Below are 6,806 nucleotides of genomic sequence, written 5' to 3'. Positions count from 1 at the left end.
TTTCCCCAAATGGGAATAAATCATAACTGACGTATAATTTAAGGATGAAATAATTTATAGTAGTTCGGTGTACCATGTCTTTGCAAACTCGATTTTCCCAAAAACTAAGCTTCACGTGAAACAATTTTATTCTAGTATATTGTTTTCTTGTTTTTTCGCGAGGAATCACATTGTGTCCACTTGTGTATATTATTCGATCGCACCCTGTAAGTGGTGTATTTCATAATTACATACCCTCGAAAATTTTGCCGCTGATAATTCTTCCATTCTTTCGCACTAAACTTACACACAATAATAAATTTATTTTAATATTTATCAATGTAAAATACGCGAAAACACAGTAAATAAAATAGTAGACAAAAGAAATATAATATTCAACTTAAAGATACTCAAGCACGTCCGCTCCGCTCGAAGTTGCGTACAAAACTGAACCAAAACACCTGGCCACTTTCAGCAACTATGTCGCTAAATTCCTTTCTTTAGGTCAAAGAATATAACACGCAGTTCCCTCAAAAAGAAAGAGAAAGTTAAAATCAGTTGGAGGGTTGTAAATAATGGTCATTGGTGGGCGGGTACCTGGATACCTCTTTTATAGTGAGGAATTTTTCGATTATGAACGCTAGAGTTAAAATAATTAACTAGACCTTGAAATCTCCACCACTACCATACCTGCAAAGAAAGTTATTTATGTCACATTATGTCTCTCTTTATACTAAACAACTCTTGTAAGAACATTCTTTTATTACATGAGATATTCCATTGGGTCCAGTCAAAACAGACACTATAGTTTCCTATAATATTTTAAAACAACTTACCTCCCAGTGAAGTGTCCATGGAAAAGTGAATAAGAAACACAATCAGTTTTTTAGAAGAACAGTGCTCTATAGAAAATATTCCTTTAAAACCGATGATACGAAAACGACCGAAATCCGTAAATGTCGTGGAGTTTGGATCAAAGCGGAGGGAAACAGTGTAGGAATAGTCACGTTTATTATATGTAAACGTTTATTATTCCTCAACTACCAGTAAGGATTCTATAACCCTTTCGCTGCGGGAGAGCAAAATTAGCCTGAATGCCAAAATCTACGCGGACACGAAGGGTGACAAACGCATTAAGCGTTCCATCAAGTGATCGTTTGTCACATCTAACGACGGAATGATTGCCAGAACACAAGAAATGGCTGCTTCAACACGACCTTTTTGAAGCTGACAAAGATATCCTGTGCGGCTCAGGTGTTGTTGATTGAGGGTAGGTTACTGAAATTGGTTGTTATCCATCGTGTCACTGCATGACAAACTTTCAACGCATTTTTCTCAAAATGATATTTTTCAAACCGGGCGCACATTTTTCTAAAAAACTACTGGATAGATCAACTAGGAATTTTACACACAGTGTATAGAGTACTCTTCGAGCTATCATTCGATCTAAAAACTTTTTAATATCTTTAAAATTACTATTTTTTCGGGACACGGGAAACAGAAATTTTTTGGTAAAAATCAGAGTTTTTCTTGTTTTACCTTATTTATCGTCAGTTGAACGGTAACTACATTTGTAGAGAATAAAACGAAATTTTGTTTCTTTCTTCCAGATGACCAGGACGCAATCAATACACATGATTGGGTAGCTATTTCGCGATATAACATGTGCTTTCTTAACTTCTATAATTGATAATAAAATGTTATATAAAAATTAGTGTTATTAGTGGCTTCCTAGATTTCTATAATTTTCTTTAATTTAACTCCCGAAAATCCTATTGAAAACGGGTGTCTACACTAGAATACCCCTTTAAAGGTACTTAAAAATAAAACCATGTTCATACTTACATACCAGCGATTTTCCATAAGACTGTGGTACTTGTAAAAGCTTTATTTATAATTAATTTACAGTCAAATCGTTTAAACTACTTTATTTAGCCTGTAGATATGCCAACTGTTGGTAAGTAATTCGTAGAAAAATATTTTCAGACATATGAAATTAATTTCTGAAGAAATGTTACGTTTAGAAGCGTTCTCCTTTAAATTGTTAACTTTTATGGTCGATAAATTAACGCATGAACGTACATTACATATACAATATATTTCGTAGTCCGTCCTCGAAGAGAGTTCAGTCTGTGTCGACATCGGACCAAGAAATTAAAGTAAAAGTGAACACAAATGCATAGGAAACGGAGCGTTATATCTACCCACATTATCTTCGGGAAATACAATTGACTTGACCAACTGAATCCATCCAAAACATTAACAATTGTTTAGTGTCACGTTGTTACGGTATTCTCTCGTTACGTGCTCATAGCTAGGAACGTTTGATTAGCGTTTAGTGAGACGATCGACTGGAGAGACTGAGAAGTTCTAAATATATCAGCAACGAGCTTCTAACGAGAGAATACCATAGTACAAACTTTGTTCGCAAGCAAATAAGTCAATTGAAATGGACGATCCTGAAGGATGAACGTTCTATGAATAAATAACGACGACAGCATGGTTCCTGTTGCCGATCAGTTAATTACACCGATGTGTCTTGGACTGATCTATCTAGTAAAATGTAACGAGTCTTACAAAGAGTCTCTAGAAACACTTTCTGCACAGTGAGTTAGAACACATGGGTTAATAGTAGAAAATATTCAAGCTTTCGCATGCATACGTGAAGATTCTGTACGCTTGTATCATTCTACTAGGAAAATCAATTCTTTCAACGACATGGAGCCAATCAGTATCGAAGATACCCTTTGGAATTCTGTTTAACGAAGCAACGTCGTCAATGAAACTGAAGAGGTATCCTGCAAGTTTGCATGCGGTCCAGCCGCTTTTCGTTCGTCGTTTCTCCTTCTTTCTTTTTCGTTCATGTTCTATCACTATTCTGAACTCGACACTTTCACATAAATTTTTCCTGTCTGTTAATATAAATGCAAATGAAAGATTTGGAGGAGGTTCACGCTTGAATTCCTCGTACGGCAGTCAAGATGGCATTCTACGCAAGATGTCTTTGACATACTTCCATGTCTTTTGACGCTTTCTTTTTTTACAAAACTTAAATATACTCATAAAGATTCGCAATTTTGAGTGAATTCGGGTGTGCGGAGGTTTAAACAGTATAGAGCGCCGACTTGTTCCACTGTCTAAGAAATGAATCCAGGGTCATTTCCCAAATGAAAACGTTCACTGTACACTGAGCTCATTTGATTCATGTATTACTTGAAAAATGGTACAAAATTTGTATAATTATTAACATAGGGGTACTAACATTAGTGTTCTGAATACAGAAATGAAATTAATTAATTGTGTTTTTTAGGAGAATGTAAATATGAAAGTGGTTAATTTGAATTATTTATAAATTAATTTTTTAAATTATACTTCTAAATTTTTTAATTCTTCTTATTGTAGGCATCGGCACGAGGCTTCCTTGTGTGAACAGTGACCGTGGGGTGGGAATGGGTACGTGCTTTACCGTGCCGACGAACGACCGTTTCTCAGATATCGCGGGTTGGGCGGCGAGCCGTCGCTGCGACGCAGTCCGCGACATCAAAAGCGGAAGCCGCCGAACGCTGAGGTCATGTGTGTGTGAGAAAGCCTTTTATAAAGAACGAATGCGATGACGAGAGGCAGTCAGTCTCGATCCGTCGAAGTGAAATCATTGACACGTTCCATGCCACAGTGAAAAAGGCCGTGCATAGCCAGACAATCTTTATGTCGTTCCTCAAGTCATAAATTACCGAAAATGTGTGTCTTTTGTTAATAGAGGGTGTTGGTCTTGTTTTAAACTACAGTTCAACATTAACACGTTCCGTGCCATATGTACCACCGATGGTACACGTTAAATTTCCCATTCAGGCTGCGTGTACCACCGGTGGTACATGTGGCACGGAACGTGTTAAACAACCTTACTCTTAAAACGTGTCAGATTCTTTCCCTCCCCGCTCGACATCCTACATTATTGCGAATTTAAGATCTATGGACATGCGATCGATGCGTCGTTAATATCGTGGAAACGCACTTGGGCGTGTGATTAACTTCGGTAGAGTGTGTGCAACGGTTGAAGGCACGTGGTGAGCGAATGTAAGATACAAAAAGCAAGCGATAATATAATATAAAGTTTCAGTTAAGTGTTTCCGTTGCAACGTAAAAACTTAAGAAGTTATGGGCACCAGCAGGCAATGTAATAAAACTTGGTTTAGTGCCCGAAACGATCTACAGCATAAGCACCCAGTGTGTCCACCATTCCGGGGAGATTCCCCTTGACGCACCTTGAGGCTCAATCCCTCTTTCATTTCCACTCGCTATCCTTTTCTACGTTCGGCAGTGATTCTATATTTACAATCGATTTCTCTACTTCAAAAGCGCCCGGCTAGAATCCCAACTTTTGGGCACTAAACCACGTTTTACTGAACTTTTACTGTGCAAGTAAAAAAATATACAGGGTGTTCGAAAAAAACTTCGACACCCCGAGATGAAGGGTTCCTAGGATGATTTGAAACAATTTTCCTTAGCGAAATTGTTATCCGAGGCTTTGTTAGCGAGATATTAACGAAAAATCCCGACCAATCAGGGCGCGAGTCTGCCGGCCGAGCTCCCGCGGTAGCGTTGGCTATGCGCTGCGATTGGTAGTCAACGCTAGGCTTAAGACGACTTGGAATATAGGCCCTCTGAAAGGAGATTACGATAATTTGCATCTTCTGCATCTGCAGAACGATATTTGCGTCATCTTACTTAAAAGGGGTGATTTTCTGGTTCAGTACAGAAAACAAGAATACAAGATCTACAAACTTTAGCCTTCACTTATCATTTCCTATATGCTAAGGGATCTAGAACTGAGATCGGACTTCTATGAAACCATAACTCAAGAACAGGAGTGGACTCAATCAAGCTCTTTCTACAAACAAGTGACCAAAACTCACCACTCTGCACAGACCTACAGGCAATGATGACACTTGAGATCTTAGGACTCCTGAACTGCTTTGGACACTCGAATGTGAACATGAATAAAAGTGAAGCCACCTGGATAAAAAAAGGAGCTGCATGCAAATCCATCGACAAGGGAACAGCTCAATTAGTTGTCTGGGCGTTTCGACTAGAGTTTTGTCGTCAATATTATAAAGACAGAAAAACGATGGCCTATGGGAACCCTAAAAACCAACGTACCAGAGAAACTAATTTATTGTTACAAAAAAATATGTATGGACTGAAGCACCTTCTTACCCATGGAGACCAGAAAATTTTATACACTTCATCTTAGGAAAGAATCTAGATTTCGATTATCATGTATGTAGATACAGCAGACCTGTTGTCTGACAAGTCCATAATGCTTCAGAGAGCGCACTAGATACATGAATACGATAAACAAGCACATAGAACAAAATATGGCAAATTTCCTTAGAGACCTCCCCAACTTCAAAAACTTCGTTGGAGTGCAATGGTTGAAGGCATGTGGTGAACGAGTGCGCGACGAAAAAAGCAAGTGATAATATAAAGTTTAAATTAATTGTTCCCGTTACAACGTAAAAATCTAACACTTCTGCATCCAAATTTGTATTTTCGAAACCACAAACTATTCACGTGCATAATTAAAACTCTAAGAACTACAAAAATATTTCAAAGGCACCTGTTTATAAACTTAAACCCTTCGATTGTCCAAAAGTAAAAAAATTGTTCTCATGAACGTATCAACTGAGCTCAATGTACGCATAATTAAAAACACGAGAAACATGTGAAGTAGCTATTCCTAGTTAACAGATCAATTTTCAAACGGACGGACTAGAACATCAATATTTTCCGCCATTATCCGAGTCTACTTAACAAGGAATGCGCGTAATTACAATATCACAAAGTATTAGAAACGATATTTTCTTGTGTCAATGAACGATATGATTGTCATTCTCACAGTGTTCAATTTATTATATTCTCGGCAGTCATTTCAAACGTACGTTTCGCTTGTAGTAACACTCATTCGTATTGCTTACCATAACGTTATTGACGATACCTGTTCTCACTCGAAGAACCAATAAAAAAAAGAACAATGTTAAGTTTTATAGAACATTTTGGATCAAAAAGCATGGAGAGATTCCTGTAGATTCATAAAACAAACTGTACCTAGATTGGATAACTTTCAAGAATGGATCTAAAGCTTATGTCTCCCAAGACTTAAATAAAGAAAGCGTCGAGTGTTGTGGTGGAGATAATGGCATCTTCAAGTACGAAAGCAATAGCCTTGAACATTCAAATTGTCCAACTATGTTTTCCCGTAATTTCGACACTAAAGTATGTACTTCTTGTTAGATTCCTCGAAAATCTATTCTCGAAGTTGGTCTCAACTGGGTTATTCAGGCTGAATAACGAATTGAAAGTGATATTTTTGTATTATTTACATTATTTACATCCCTTGTAAAAACTTAACATTGTTCTTTGAATAAAATGGTCTCCTTCTTTCACTTAAAGGAATAACAAGCAGAAATTGATTATTAATAACCATAATATCATATTACTAAATAGCTAAGATGGGCATAATTTTATTTGATTAACAGATGACAAACAGATACAACTTTTCGATTATTTTTCTTTATCAAACATAATTATTGTTTTACTTTCTAACTAGAATTCTGATGTAATTGAAGAATCGCAGTTAAAGAGATGTTCGTACTTATCTGTCGTTCGACATATTTATAAAAATTCTGCCCATCTTTGAAACACGAGAAAATAGCGACAAATTGCCGAAAAACCTGACCGCAAACTTTCCCTTCGAAAAATATTATTCTCTTCATTGGAGTGGCATCAACATTCTCCATGTACAATATTTATTTCACCTGGCAAATCTC

Source organism: Dufourea novaeangliae, unplaced genomic scaffold (genome assembly GCF_001272555.1).
Source record: "Dufourea novaeangliae isolate 0120121106 unplaced genomic scaffold, ASM127255v1 scaffold199, whole genome shotgun sequence".
Taxonomy (NCBI): Eukaryota; Metazoa; Arthropoda; class Insecta; order Hymenoptera; family Halictidae; genus Dufourea; species Dufourea novaeangliae.
The sequence above is the reverse complement of the archived record's forward strand: the minus strand, read 5'-3'. Positions refer to the sequence as shown.